Source organism: Neovison vison, chromosome X, assembly GCF_020171115.1.
Source record: "Neovison vison isolate M4711 chromosome X, ASM_NN_V1, whole genome shotgun sequence".
Lineage (NCBI taxonomy): Eukaryota > Metazoa > Chordata > Mammalia > Carnivora > Mustelidae > Neogale > Neogale vison.
The window spans coordinates 6,603,621-6,620,741 of NC_058105.1; positions in this window are offsets into that span (position 1 = coordinate 6,603,621).

Below are 17,121 nucleotides of genomic sequence, written 5' to 3' on the forward strand. Positions count from 1 at the left end.
ACTGTATAGCCTTGCAATTTCAGGATGTTTGTTCCAGTTTCTTTGCTGGGTGTCAGTCAAGGAATGTTCTCATCTCCTAGAGTTCATTCTTTGGTCCTTGCATACGGGTCCTTCAGTCTTCAAAGCTAGCAATAGTGCACTAAAACTTTCTTGTGCTTTGTATCTCTTTCACTTCCCCTTCTGCCACCAGCCAGGGAAAACTCTGCTTTCCATGGGCTTCTGTGATTAGATCAGACCAGCCTGGGTGATATCCATATATTAAAGTCAACTTATTTGGAACTTTGTATCTGCCAAATCCCTTTACAACAGTATATAGATTAGCGTTTAATTTAATACCCTGGGAACAGATGTCTTAGGGAAACATATTTAGAATTCTATCTTCCACATGTCCTCCCTGAGTTATTAGAATCATGTCAACAATTTTCCTTCAGGGTCTATTTCAAGCCCCATAAAATGAAAAAAGGATTGTAACCACAGAAATCAAACAATACCTCCAACCTCTTGTTGTCGGTGTGTTTTTCTTTTCTCTAGTTGTCTGGCTAAGCTGTGCCTCGAGTATAGGTGCCAAGTATATCCAGCAGGAATTATAGTTCCAGCTATTGATCAACATCCAAAGGGAAGAGTCTGTTTCTCAGGCAGAAAACTGAAAGTCCAGGGCAGCCCCTTGAAATATGGTGAAAGATGTTTCTTAGGGCAGTTGGAAAGGATTGACAACCTTTTGGGTCACAGTCTTTTTGGCAGAATGACAATAAGAGACTACTATGGGGGAAGAGATTTCTCAAGGTTCAAGAGTTGGGCAATGTTGGGCTGCCATTCTTCACATAGATATTCTCACTTCATGTCCCTCTAGAAGGTAATGTTTAATCCTTCTAAATTAAAGTGTTTCCAAAAATGAGGTAAGCCACAGGCCAACAATCCATCATAGACAGGACTTGGTATTAGAGGAAACCATAAGCTTTTGATCTGGGTATCAATGGATACCTGGGTCAATTGGGGATGGACAACTGTCTTTTGGGGTCCTTTCCAATGGCCTTCAGATCAGTGACTGTTCAGCTTACTATTTCTTCTGATGAGAAGACTGCATTTCCACCCAGATGGGGAATGGTGTAAGAAACTTGGATCCTGAGCAAAGAAAGATATAACTAAGCGAAGAGTTAGGGGGCAGCCTGAAGGGCAGTGTGGGACCTATCAGACAATAGCACTGGAGAGCCTCTTCCATCTGCTACTAACAATCCTCAAATGATCAGAGGAAGGAAGGAGCAAAGGAACTTCAGGATTGAACACAAATAACTTTTCCTAAATGCAATTAGAGCAGCAATCCATGTAATTCAGAGAGGATTTCAAAACTTTCACCTCAGGTCTAAGGTGGGAGGGCAGGAGAGCTGACTGTGTTCTCATTAGATAAGCAAACCTGGCTCAGTTCTAATTGTAGCTCTTTTTTCACAGGTATGATTATGCTGAGAGACAAGTCGCATACTTCTTCTTCCAGCACATCAGAAAAGCAAAAAACCAGTGAATCCTTCACATAAGGCGGTGCAGAGTTAATGTGAATGAATGAATGAAAACAACAGGAGATAGTTAAGAGAACCTTTGTTATCTATGTGGTAAACTCAGGAATCTGTCTGAGGCCTATCCTGCCTCCTAAGGTCCAGACTCAAATATGGGGACACTTGAGAATTTCCACTTGCATATTCCACAAGCACCTTTAATCTTATCTGGGTCAGATTTAACTTACCATATTCTTATCCCCATTCTCAAAATCTCCCAAGTGTTTTCTATTTCAGTAATAAGCATCATTATCCATCTCTGCACTCAAGCCAGAAATTTGGAATTTATTCTTGACTCTTCTCTCTTTATCACTTCTTAATCCTTCTCCTCTTTTCACTTTCCCCAAATCAATCTTCACCTCAGATCTTTCCCTAATTGACCCATAAGGCCAATGCTTAGTAGAAAACTCCAACTAGACAGCTTACCGGCACCCCAAACTCATCATGTTAACACTTAATTCATGTTCTTTTGCTACCCCAATCCCCAGCCTTGTGCTACTCTTATTATTTCCTATCTTGATATATGATATCACTTACCAATCAGATTTCCTGGCAGAAATTTGGCAGACTCCTGCCCTACCAGTATCTAATCCATTACCAATATTTGTCAATTCTACCTGCAAAATACACCTTATAGGCTCCTAGAAGTCTACTTATTACCTAGGGTTAGGGATTTCTGATCAAGATGATAATCAGCATGACACAAGTATCTATTTCTAATTCAGGCTTCCCTCTTGTTTTCTGGACCTATAGTCCAATTGCATTAATGAACACTTCCTTCTGGCTGTTGCTCACTTTCCTGAATATATCCACCACCAAGTCCATCACCTTCCCTGCTTTGTTCTCAGTTAATTCTTGGTTTTTGTAGGGGCACCACTATCTTCCTCTTGCTCTTCCATTCTAAAAACCTCTGAAGCATCTGACTGTTTCACCTTCATCCTTTATATTCAGCTTTGTTGATTTATCCTCTTCCACAACACTCACATTCATTTTTGCCTTTGCATTTCTCTTCCTACTTTCCTACTTCAGTCCATCAAGATCCTCTGTCTTTTTCAAGGATTTCTTTTTCAACTGAAGTCTCTGATCTCATTTCCAAATCATCCCTTGAGCCTAGACCTTATCAAGGCATAGGTCTGTTCAAAAACCATCTATGGCTCCTCTTATTCTAGGATCAAACCCCAACTGTCTCTCAATCCTTTGCTTGAGGGGTAAACCTTATTTCTACCAACTTTCTTCTACATACCTTTGTTATAGAAAAATAAGATGAATTATTCTGCAAACATACATTAAGTTTTCTTTCTTTTTAAAAAAATATTTTATTTATTTATTTGATGAAGAGAGATCACAAGTAGGCAGAGAGGCAGGCAGAAAGAGAGGAAGGGAAGCAGGCCCCCTGCTGAGCATAAAACCTGATGCAGGGCTCCATCCCAGGACCCCAGGATCATGACCTGAGCTGAAAGCAGAGGCTTTAACCCACTGAGCCACCCAGGCACCCTATGTACCTTGAGTTTCTACCCATGATTCATGCATATGCCTTAAGCACTTTCCTTTCATCAATATTTGTCTAATAAAATCCTACCCCTCATTTAAGGCCTAGATCTAATGTTGACTTTCTTAAGCTTTCACTAAATGGAGTTCATCAGTACATGATTTTTGTATTTCTGTGTCTCCCAGCAACTCAGCTTACTCATGTTTTATGCCACTTGTCAAGTCCTATGTTTTTCTCCACCATTGGATATTGAACTCTATGAAGGTAGAACCATGTCTAAGTCCTCTGTGTATTCACAAGGCCTGGTTAACAATAGATGCCCAGAAAAGTTCACTAAGTGGAAGCCTGCATGCAGTCTTTCAATCAAGTGATTCCTTTTTGGATTCCTGTATCAAACATAGGCATTTGTGAAAACACTTATCTCTTCAAATAGAGTGCAAACCATGTGAGGGCATGGTCAATGTCATCTGTATCTCTCTGTCCCCTGCACAAAGTAAGCTCTCAAGCACTATGACTGAATGAAAAGAGTATGGGACAAATCAGCTAATACTATGAAAGCTCATTATTATCTTTGCATATTAAGGTATGTTTGAAGAAAATCTATAATGTCAGCTAAAGGCCTAAGCCATCATGGAACTATGGGTATTGTAGAACAGGAAAGATAGGTGAAAGAGTATATAAGTGAGGAAGTAAGTGAGGGAGAGAAAGAAGGAATAATCCTATTAGTATATGAGCTAGTGAGTGAGTGGAAAAGAAAAAGGGGGAAAGAATAACCAAGCCAGTGAATGAATGAATGATGGGGTGAATGAATAAGTGACTAAGGTAACTAATATCTTGAGCAAGTGAATGCATAATTCAGTGACTATAAAAAGAACAAATGGATACATTTTTTCCCCTCATCTTTGAGGAAATTATTTAATTTTCTAGGCTTCCTGATCCCTAAGCAGTGGTCTCAGGCACATTTTGGAAGGGTCTCTGCTTCCTCAGGTTTTAAATTACAGCTTAGGCTGCCTCCATGGGTAATGTACTCCCAAACTTCACATATGCATATAGGTAGATGATAGATGATAGATAGATAAATAGATAGATAATTTTTTAATTTTCATGAAAGCAGCACCACTTGAAAACTCAATTAATTACTAATGCTCTTCATCATTTATCAAGTACTGGTTGTTGCTTGTAATCTTTAAAGGGAATGAAACTAAAAGAATTAAGAAACAATTATGTCTGGAAAAAAAAAATAAGCCTCCCCAAATCTAATCACCTTCTGATGGAGAGCTTCATGCTGAGGTGGTTGGGGAGGGAGAGGGGGGAGAAGCACCCACGTACCACTGAAACTCTTGCAGTTGGTCTGTGGGGAAAATGAGTGGTGACCTGCCTGAAGTGGAAGACAGCAATTCCTTATGTGGGCTCAGGAAGCAGGGCTATGTCATGCTTGTGCGCCTGGTGAAGCAGAGCTATTGCTTGTGGGGATGGGGGCTGCCTCTGCTTTCCCACAGCAGGAGACCAAGAGTTCCAGGCAGTTCCTCGGCTGCTAAGGATCTGGGGACTCCCTCCCACACCTTACTGACCTTTATTACTATGGAGAGGAAGACGTTTGGCTTGGGACAGTCAGGGAAGGGCAGAAATTATAGGATAAGAACCCACCAGGAAGACAGCTAGTTTCAAGAGTTACAGGGTAAATGTGAGATTCCACACTTGAGCCATTTTTTATTCTCCAGTATGCTGCAGACATTAGCTAACTAACACACAGGCTGGCCACTGCTACCCAACTTAACTGTTTCCTACTCCAGGACTGGGAAAAGAGGCTTGAGACTCATTGCGGCTGACCTCCACCCTGGGAGAACTGCAAGGGCTTAAGACACATTATTCTAGACAGCTATCCCAAAATGTCCATGCTGACATGGGGTCATGATGCTTGCTTCTTAAAGAGGTGGAAATAGAGCATTTCTGGGTGCTAGTCTCATGGCTGGAAGAGATGCTATGTCTTAGAGAAGTGTGCAGTAATGTTCCTGTGAGAACAAGGTCTCTTGCTTCTCAGGCTGTATTCTTGCTTGGACACCATCTGTGCCGTGCCCACAAGAAAGGGGATCTTAGACACTGCTCAGACTGGTGTCCTAGCAAGAGAACTACCAGAGAGGCAAGAGACCTTGCTCTCGTGGGTACACTTTGGGGTCACTAACTCACAAGACCTGTATCTTCTGAGTATATAACACTTAGGTTTCTCTGACCCTTCATTTCCTTTTCTCTGTGAGGTTGGATTAGAACCATGGTTCTTAAGCTCTTTTATGCATCAGAATTTCCTGTAAGGCTTGTTAAAACAGATTACTGGGACCACCACCTGTAGTTTCTGTTTCACTAGGTGTGGTGTTTATAGCATGTCCCTATGTGGTGCTGATGTTGCTGTTCTAGGGACCACATTAAGACTCATTTTCTACATGGTACCAAAATGCGTGTGGCCAGGTACAAAGCAGTATCTTATCTCTTTCTTTATCAGCTTCTGGAACAACCCCATGATCTGGAGAGTCTTTATTCCTTTTAGAGGTGGGAAACAGGCTCATGATGGTGCCAGACTTCCCTGAAGTCCTACTGCCAGTGAACAGACAAGCCAAGATGTGAAGCCAAGCCTCCAGTTCCCAGACCCTGCTCTGCTTTTTCCAGACCTCATGATCTAGGAGAATCCCTAGTTTGTTTTCCAGCTGCCACATTTGCTACTCCTATTGTAATGCTGTGAAAATTGTAAGAACCATAATACCATATAGAGCTTGCTACATACCAGGCACTGTTCTCAGAGCTATGTAAACATTATAGCATTTAATTTTTACCCTTCTGCTAGGAAGTTAATGGGCTATTATTACCTTTATTTTAAATATGTAAAAACTGAGGGACAAGGTGGACAGCTAATTTTCCCAGGGTCAAAGAGTAAAGAAGTATTGAAGGTGGGACTTACACCTTTGTAGTCTAACAGTTAGGTCTCTGACTTGAGCACTACACCTCAGGGATAATGGCACTCCTGAAAGGCTGCCTTGGGCCCCTGACTTGCAGAAAAAGGGAACACAGTGAATAGGCCCCAAGAAACAGGAGTGACCCTGGGGCAGGTAGGGCCTCCCTACTATGAAATTCTCCGCAGCTTTTCACATAGTGCCTGTCACAAGGTCTGTCTCATGGCTGGGGCACCCAATCTCTTCCCTGTATCACTGGCCCCAGACCCCATATGACCAGGGCTGTCTATCAAGGGGATTAGCACACTCAGTGAGATATGAGATACAGTAGTCAGGGCACACATGTGGGCATGTGGACCTGCTGGGCTGGCTGCAAAAGTCTTGATTACATAATGGCATTTAGAAAATGTCACTTATCATTTCTTCAAACACCTTCAAGATGATGAATTGGGGCTTATTTTCTTTTAATTTCTTTTCAGCGTAACAGTATTCATTGTTTTTGCACCATACCCAGTGCTCCATGCAATCTGTGCCCTCTCTAATCCCAACACCTGGTACCCCAATCTCCCACCCCCCGCCACTTCAAACCTCTCAGGTTGTTTTTCAGAGTCCACAGTCTCTCATGGTTCACCTCCCCTTCCAATTTCCCTCAACTCCCTTCTCCTCTCCATCTCCCCATGTCCTCCATGTTATTTGTTATGCTCCACAAATAAGTGAAACTATATGATAATTGACTCTCTCTGCTTGACTTATTTCACTCAGCATAATCTCTTCTAGTCCCGTCCATGTTGCTACAAAAGTTGGGTATTCATCCTTTCTGATGGAGGCATAATACTCTATAGTGTATATGGACCACATCTTCCTTATCCATTCTTCCGTTGAAGGGCCTCTTGGTTCTTTCCGCAGTTTGGCGACCGTGGCCATTGCTGCTATGAATATTGGGGTACAGATGGCCCTTCTTTTCACTACATCTGCATCTTTGGGGTAAATACCCAGGAGTGCAATAGCAGGGTCATATGGTGGCTCTATTTTTAATTTCTTAAGGAATCTCCACACCGGTTTTTAAAGTGGTTGCACCAACTTGCATTCCCACCAACAGTGGAAGAGGGTTCCCCTTTCTCCACATCCTCTCCAACACTTGTTGTTTCCTGTCTTGCTAATTTTGGCCATTCTAACTGGTGTAAGATGGTATTTCAATGTGGTTTTAATTTGAATCTCCCTGATGGCTAGTGATGATGAATTGGGGCTTATTGAAATGGCCTTAAATCAAGGTTTCTGTGAATGACACCTTGCTCAGTCTCATGCAAAGTATACTTCTTTTTAGAATGGCAGATACCAGTAGCTCCTTACTACTGGCCATCGTCTTAGTTCAGGCTCTGGGTTAGGGACCAGATTCGTGGAAGATGAGAGCATGAACCAAAATAACTCTATATGACAGAGAGTGTGAAGTCTCTATGTACCTATGGGGACTCTGAAGCCCCAAGAGAAGGGACCAACACAATTTTACCTCGTAAGCCAGTCAGGCAAATATTTAGACCTTCTAATGGTCATATCCTTGTGGGATTACTTTGGGGTATGCTTATGTGGGCAGCATACTGCCTGGGTCTGCCATTTTCTCCAATTGGCCACATTTAAGGGTTCCTTTTCTTTTCCTCTAAGATGGGTCTGGGTGATAATCCAGCTGCTATATTTACTGCCAAGCCCTGTGGACTCTGGGGCTACTACTTTTTGTGATTTCAACTTGTGTACTCCTTCTACCCATCACACTCAACCTATTCCCATCACCATCCTGAGATTTAGATAATGACACCTGCATGAAAATGGCCCATCTCATCTCCTACACTGATATCTCAGCATTTTCTCAGTTGCATTGTCCACCTACAGGGTCTAACTATTAGGTGCCAACTTGGAACTTTCATGAGCAGTCAAGGTTTGTCCTGGCAGTCACTCCTGACTCTCTGTCCAGGGAGCAGCATTGTTTTGAAAGACATTCATGACCTTTCCACTTTCTTAGTGCCTTAGCATTCATATTTGTTAAGTTAAGATAATGGGATCTTCTGGCTTCTCTACATCACTGAGTGGAGAGAGGATTCTGTGGCAGGAAGATGGGGGAAACATTCTGTACACTGCAAAGTGCTATGCAAGTACAACAGCCATGACTATGGCTCTGCTGCTGGGCCCATCTCCATCTGGCTTTCTCCCTGGACTGTCTTTCCAGACATCTACAAGTAGAGGCTGCTCTGTGGCTGACTGGTGACAGACACCCATGGGATTTGGATTCAGCCTCCAAGGACTAGAAGTCATGCTACTATGAATATAAAGCAAAACAAAAGACAACATAAAACAATATCAGAAAGAAAAAAATATGATGACTTTGGAATTGAAGAAATTTGACAACAAAATTCTAATATATGTAAGGGAAGGAAAACTGCAAATAGGACTGTGCATAGACTGGGGCAGTGAGGACAGATAGGAAGAAATAGGAAACTGATCTTGTGTGTGCCTCCTGTACACAGGGGCTGGGGGGAGGGATGATAAGCAACTCAGATAAGTTTCTTGGTTTTGAGGACCCCATGGTTCTGGGAACAGATGGATTGAGATATGATTGTATACTTTATAGTAATAATGAATGATAAAGAAACACAGGAGGCTGTGGAGATCCAGAGGAATAGCCCATAATCCATTCTTTTTTTTTTAAATTTTACTTATTTATTTGACAGAGATCATAAGTAGGCAGAGAGGCAGGCAGAGAGAGAGAGAGAGAGAGAGAGGAGAAAGCAGGCTCCCTGCAGAGCAGAGAGCCCAATGTGGGGCTCAATCCCAGGACCCTCGGATCATGACCTGAGCTGACGGCAGAGGCTTTAACCCACTGAGCCACCCAGGCGTCCCTGAATAGCCTATAATCCAGACCCAGTAGCAACACAGGGAGGGGAATGTGGAGACAGAGAAATCTTACAGCAGGGGATGTTTCAACTGGGAAAAGAAAAATGAGTAGTAGTATGCCATACAGAGAGAAAAAGTCAAGTCTATCCCAAGCAGAAGGAACAACATAAACAAAAGCACAAAGATGGGAAGGAAAACACAGGATTTGGGGAATAGCAAGTGCTCTGGTGAGATTGAAATCTTAGATGGGAGGGAGACAGGCTGAGGTTGCCTGGGGCCGGGACTTTTAATGTTAAGCTCAGGAGCTTAAAATTGATTGCAGAAACAATGGAGAAGAAGGCATGATGGGGGGGTTAAGGAGGGAAGGGCCTTGGTCTGACTTAATGCTTTCAGAAGATCTGTCTTCCTGCAGTGGAAAGAGGACAAGAGAGCAATAAAAGTAGAAGTAAGGAGACCAGGGATCAGGCAGTTGCAGAAGTACAGGTGGAAAAGCCTTGAGAAGAAGATCAGGGTTTAGTTTTAGACATGAGGCATTTGAATTGCTACTGGTACATCTATGAGGAAATGTGTAATAGTTGGATATACTGTTCTGAAGTATGAACTACAGATAAAGGCTTAAGTAGAGTAGAGAAGGAAGAGCCAACAAAGGAGACAATGAATATCCAGAGGGATGTGAGGGAAATCATACAGGTTTATGATTTCCTTTTCCAATGTTCCTGAAAAGTCAAGCAAGGTGAGTATAGATCAGGGTCGAGTGGATTTAATAATGTGGAAGTCATTGGTAATGCTCAAGTTCAGTGGAGTAAGAAGTGGAGCCTGTGACCAGATTGGACAGGATGAAGGATTAAATGTGTGGGGAGAGGGAATGGTCAATCCCAGTACATAGTTTATTTTAAAACTATGCTGAGAAGGGAGTAGAGACCTGAGCCTCTTTTGTTTCTGATATGAGACTTTGGAGTATGGTGGTACCATATGTATATGTAAAGCCTGAAAATGTCAGTTTGTAAGCCAGCAGAGTTTCTTGTCTCCTCCAGCAAGTCCAGTAGGAAATGATTCTTATCTTGGTGCTCCAAGAGCAGTGACTATCTGTACTATTGGTGGATGGTGGCCTGAAGGATGGAGGAAGAGCACTGGAGACAGAGATATCAGCAAAGCAAATATCCAGAGGTAGGAGAGTTCACAATAAATTTGGGGAGTTGATCGAAGGCTAATAGTACTGAAGCACAGTGGGCTAGGGGTAGAATGGAAAGAGATGTGGTTTGAGATGTGAGCAAGGGCTAGCCAGGTAATGGTGAGTATTATAGGCCATGGTAAAGACTTAGGGTTCTATTTGTTTATTCAAAATGCAATGGGAAGCTATTAAAGGATTTTAAGCAGGGAAATGACATGATGTAATTTATTTTTAAAAATTGAAGTATAGTAAACACACAATGTTTTATTAGTTTCAGGTGCATAACATAGTGATTCCATAAGTCTATATGTTATGCTATGCTCAGCACAAGTGTAGCTACCATCTGTCACCATACAACACTATTACAATATAATTAACTGTATTCCCTATGCTGTACCTTTTATCCGCATGACTTACTTATTTCACAACTGCAAGCCTGATTGCTCTAGCTCTGGTGTAGAGAAAAGATTATATGAGGAAACCTGGAGATAGGGAAATCATTCATTTGTTTATTAAATAAATATTTATTGAATGATCACTCTATGACAGAACTGCCCTATTGGGATAAAGTTGAACAGTAAAGACAGGTCCTTCCTTCCATGGAAGCATGATTCTACTAGGTCAGATAATGATAAATAAATAAATAACTGACATCACTTTAGGTACTGATCAATATTATGGAGAAGTTAAAATAGGTTAATGAGGTAAAGAGTGACTGGGACTGAAGATCTATATCAAGGTGACTGGAGATGGCCTTTATGAACAGGTAGTATTTACACTGAAAGCTGAATAAGAAGGATCCAGGCACTCAAAGATTTTTTTTTTTTTTGGCACTCAAAGATTTTAATAAAAGTTTTCCAGATCTCTAGGCAGGGGAAAGAACAAATGAAAAGGCTCTATGATGGTGAGAACAAACTTGGTGTGTTTGAGGAGCAAGTAGACCAGAGTGGCTGGAAGGTATGAAGCAGGCTGGGGGAGAATGTTAAGATATTGATGTCAGAAAGTGATGTAGATAGAAGCCAGATCAACAGGCCCTCTAAGCCATGTTTAGAGTTTAAATTTTATTTTTGGAACTATGAAAGCACTGGAGAGTTTTGCACAGAGAAACGAATGATCTGATTTTTGTTTTAATAGGATCTTTCTGATGCTGTATTGAGGACAGATTGGAGAGAGAACAGAGTAGAAGTATGGAGATCAGAAAGAAGATATACTGCAATAATCCAGGGCAAGATGATGGTGGCTTGAGCCACACTAATGTCAATAGAGGTAGTGGGAAGTGGTTGAATGTGAAATGTTGAATATATTGCCGGTAACACTTGTCAATGGATAGGATGTGTGTGGTGATGAAAAGAGAGGAGTCAAGTTTGAGAAAGGCCTGAGCAAATGAGTAGATAATGGTGCCCTTTACTAAGATGGGAAGAAATTTTGGGAGAAGTAGACTCGGTAATGGCAGGAACTGGCTTATTAAGAATTACATTTTGTATGTGTTACATCTAAGATGATACTGTATTTCCACATTGACATGACAAGTAGGTATCTTGATATATGATTCTGGTACTTAAGGTAGAGGTCATGAATGAATTTGGGAATTGTATTGCAAACCAAGTGATCACCTAGAGAAGGAGTGCAGATGAACTAGAGAAGGTCAAAGATGGATCTCTAGTGCACTTCAACATTCAGAGCTCAAGAAGAGGAAGAAACTCTAGGAAAGGAGATTTGGAGGAAGGAATTACAAGTGGGGTGAAAACTAGGTGAGTATAATTCTAACTTTAATTCACGGAAAAGAGTATTTTAAGAATAAATGGAGTGATTAATATGTCAAATGCTCTTGAAAAGTCTAGAACAATGAAGACAGAAATGACCATGTGCTTTGGCAATATGTAGAACTTGGGTGATTTGATAAGAACTATTTCAGTGAAGTGGTTGATCAGAAGCTAATAGGACTGAGAGAATGTGAAACAAAGAAGAGGAGTCAGAAAATAGAACAAATTTCATAGGTGTTTGGCTCTGTATGGGTTAAATGAAGTGGTAATGAAAGAGCAATATAATAATAGTGATAATAATAATGATGTGATAATAATAATAATAGAACAGCTTCATTGACTCCTCTGGAAATCGGAGAAGGAAATTATACATGCAGGGTAGCCCCAACTGTACTCATACTTTATGCCCTGTGATCAAGGTCAGATTGAGTGGTCTGGAGCCCACTGAGGGCTGCATCCTCCAGGTTAGCCTCCCTCCACCTCACCTTTTCTTGGCCCTTAAGCACCAGCAGTAAATTCACCTTCCACCTTTCTTCCCACTTTCCTTCTGTCTTCGAGTGCCTGCTTAATCTATTTCATAACTGGCCACATACTGCCTGCAGAATCACATTGAGCCTCTCATCACTGGAGCCAGCCATCAGATTGAAAATAGCATGCCCAAAGTATGGCTATAACAATTATGTGGTTCTCTTTCTTACAGATGTGATATTTATTCTTGTGATTGCCACAAGAGATATATCAGCATGGAGGCAAGGGGAGCTCTTAGCCATTTTGAACAGTACTTTCAAAAGCATCTTCTAACCCAATTGGCTCACATTCATCACTGGTCAAATAGGAAAGAGTTACAGAGGAAGAGGAATAGGCAAGTAGCCAGTGACTCAGCCCTGAAGTGCTCTCTGGGTCCACTAGGACACATACCTTCTCTGGGCCTTGTATCCAACTATGATAAAGAAGTTGGACAAAAGGGCCTTGGAAAGTTTCTTCCAATTTTTATTCTCTAAGATTAATCCAGTCTCAAAAAAAAAAAAAAAAAGATTAGTTCAGTCTCTCTGTGTGTGTCTCTCTGTCTCTGTCTCTCTCTTTTGTTCTCTATTGCTCTCCTACTCTCTATCCCCTTCTTATTCTCTGTCATCTACTTTGCCAAACTCCCTGGGGCTTACTATAAAAGTGTAACTGGCTGTGTAATAGATATTCCACACTGTATCCAGCCAGATGTGTATGCTCGCTTTTCAGGACTTGCCTGGGGGTGGTACTGGCTTATTCCAACAAGGTAGAACCATTACCTTTGGGGCGCCTGGGTGGCTCAGTGGGTTAAAGCCTCTGCCTAACCCTTTCCTGCTCTTCTTCTTCTGGGACTCCTATAATCCAGATATGATTTTGCTTTATGGAACTGTTGAGTTCCCTAAGACTTCCTTCATGGTCTAATAGTTTTCTTTCTCTTACACTAAACCATGCCTGCAAGAAATATTAAAGTATTTCTTTAAAAGACCAAAAGTAATAAAGAGACCAAAAGTAAGGAAGACTAGAAGGAAACAGAGACAATCTACAGGAACAGCAACTTTACAAGTAGTACAATGGCACTAAATTCAAGTCTGTCAATAATTACTCTGAATATAAATGGGCTAAATGCTCCAATCAAAAGACTTAGGCTATTAGAATGGATAAAAAACATGATCCTTTGATATGCTGCTTACAAGAGACTCATTTTATTTTATTTTATTTTTATTTTTATTTTTTAAAGATTTTATTTATTTATTTGACAGAGAAATCACAAGCAGGCAGAGAAGCAGGCAGAGAGAGAAGAGGAAGCGGGCTCCCTGCTGAGCAGAGAGCCCGATGCGGGGCTTGATCCCAGGAGGCTTCAACCCACTGAGCCACCAAGGCGCCCCAAGAGACTCATTTTAGACACAAGAAGTCCTTTAATTGAAAGTGAGGGGATGGAGAACTATGTATCATGGTAATGCACATCAAAAGAAAGCAAGGGATGGAGAACCATTTTTCATGCCAACAGACCTCAAAAGAAAGCTGAGGTAGCAATTCTCATACCAGACAAATTAGATTTTACGCTACGGACTATAGTTAGAAATAAAGAAGGACACTATATCATTCTTATAGGGTCTATCCAACAAAAGGAACTAACAACTGTAAATATCTATGCCCCCAACAGGGGAGCAACCACCTACATAAGCCAACTGTTAACCAAAATAAAAAGACATACCTATAATATATTTATAGTTAGGAGACCTCAACGCTCTACTCTCAGCAATAGACAGATCATCTAAGCAGAAAACCAACAAAGAAACAAGAGCTTTGAATGGAACATTGGACCAGATGGGCCTTATAGATTTATACAGAACATTCCATCCTAAAACAGCAGAGTACACACTCTTCTTGAGCACACATGGAACTTTCTCCAGAATAGACCACATACTGAGTCACGAATCAGGTCTCAACTGATACGAAAAGATTGAGATTACTCCCTGCATATTCTCAGATCACAATGCTTTGAAACTGGAACTCAATCACCAGGAAAATTGGGAAGAAATTAAAATACTTGGAAGCCAAAGACCATCTTGCCTAAGAATGTTTCAGTCAACCAGAAAACCAACGAAGAACTTAAACAACTCATGGAAAACAATAAGAATGAAAATACATCAATCCAAAACCTATGGGATATGGCAAAGATGGTCCTAATGGGGAAATACATAGCCATCCAAACCTCACTCAAAAATAAATAAAGAAAGAAAGAAAGAAAGAAAGAAAGAAAGATCCTGAATTCACCAGCTAACTTTACACCTTAAAGAACTAGAGAAGAAAGACAAATAAACAAACAACAAATGAAGCCTAAGCCACACACAGGAAGAGACATAATTAAGATTAGAGCAGAGATCAATGAGTTAGAAACCAGAAATATAGCAAAGCAGATCAATGAAACTAGAAGCTGGTTCTTTGAAAGAATTAATAAGATCAAGAAACTACTGGCCAGACTTATCCAAAAGAAAAGAGAGAGGACACAAATTAATAAAATAATGAATGAAAGGGGAAGGATCATGACTAACACAAAGGAAATAGAAACAATTATCATAAATGATTATCAGCGACTATATGCTAATAAATTAAGCAACCTAGAAGAAATGGATGCATTCCTGGAAACCCATAAACTACCAAGATTGAAACAGGAAGAAACTGACAACATGAATAGACCAATAATCAGTAATGAGATTGAAGCAGTGATCAAAAACCTCCAAAAAAACAAGAGTTCAGGACCCGATGGATTCCCTGGGGAATTCTACCAAACATTCAAAGAAGAAATAATATCTATTCTCCCAAAGCTGTTTCAAACAATAGAAACAGAAGGAAAACGTCCTGACTCATTCAATGAGGCCAGCATTACGTCGTCCCAAACCAATCAAATACCCAATCAAAAAGCAGAATTTCAGACAAATATCCTTGATGAATATGGATGCCAAAATTATCAACAAGACCTAGCTAATAGGATCCAACAGTACAATAAAAGGACCAGGGGGTATTTATCCCTGGGATGCAAAGGTGGTTCAACAATTGCAAATCAAACAATGTGATAGAACATATTACTAAGAGGATAAAGAAGAAACATATGGTCCTCTCAATTGATGCAGAAAAAGCATTTGATAAAATACAGCATCATTTCCTGATTAAAGCTCTTCAGAGTGTAGGGATAGGGGGAACATTCCTCAATTTCTCAATTTCATACCTGTATCAGACAAATTAGATTTTAAAACAAAGACTGCAACAAGAGATTAAGAAGGGTATTATGTCATAATTAAGGGGTCTACCCAACAAGAACATCTAACAATTTTAAATATTTATGCCCCTACATTGGGAACAGTGAAATATAGAAACCAATCAATAACATACTTAAAGAAACTCACTGTTAATAATACAATAATTGTAGGGGACATTAGTACCCCACTCACTGCAATGGATGGATCACCTGAGCTGATCAACAAGGAAATAAGGGCTTTGAATAACACACTGGACCAGATGGACTTAACAGATATATTCGGAGCACTTCATCCTAAAGCAAGAGAATACACATTCTTCTCAAGTGCACATGGAACACATGCCAGAATAGATCACATACTGGATCACAAATCAGGTCTCTAACAGTACCAAAAGATTGGGATCATTCCCTTCATACTTTCAGAGCATGATGCTTTGAAACTTGAACTTAATCACAAGAGGAAATTTGGAAAGAACTAAAAATAATTGAGGTTTTTTTAATTCAAAAGTTATTAACATATAATGTATTATTTGTTTCAGGAGTACAGGTCTATGATTCATCAGTCTTACACAATTCACAGCACTCACCATAGCACATACCCTCACTGTTTATAGCAGCAATGTCTACAATAGCCAAACTATGGAAAGAGCCCAGGTGTCCATCAACAGATGAATGGAAAAGAAATATATATATATAAAATATATAAATATATAAAAAATATATTATATATAAATACATATTTATATATAAGTATATATTAAAATTATATTTATGTATTAAAATATGTTTATATATTTATATATTTTATATATATATATATAATGGAATATTCCTGAGCCATCAAAAAGAATGAAATCTTGCCATTTGCAACAATGTGCATAGAACTAGAGGGTACTATGTTTAGCAAAATAAGTCAGTCAAAGAAAGACAAATACCATATGTTTTCACCCATATGTGGAATTTAAGAAACAAAATAAATGAACACAGGGAAAGGGAAGGAAAAATAAAATAGGATGAAAACAGAGAGGGAGGCAAGCCATAAGAGATACTTAACTCTAAGGAACAAATTGAGGGTTGCTATAGAGGAGGTGGGTGGGGTGGTGGAGCAACTGGGTGATGGGCATTAAGGAGATCACTTGATATTATGAGCACTGGGCATTATATGTGACTAATGAATCACTAAATTCTACCTCTGAAACTAATAATATACTATATGTCAAATAACTGGATTTAAGTTAAAAAATAAAGTACTTAGCATGGCGTAGACACACAATTAATGATAGTAGTATTGTCTTTGTTAAGTGGGTACATATTTGCAGGGAATGACCAAAAAGAAAAATTCTGGGTGCAAGATGCTTCTAGATTCCAGGAAGTAAATTTTGGCATCTGCTATCTCTGCCCCATCCCAGAGTGTTTGCATTGGAGTCTAGAGAGGAATTGACCTTCCAACCTACTCCACTGTCCCGATCAGCCCATGTCTGATTGGAGTGCATGGTTCTTTAACACCCCCTCCCCTACAGGGTTTTTGGGAGCATTAAATGAGACTTTGGCTATACAGAGATG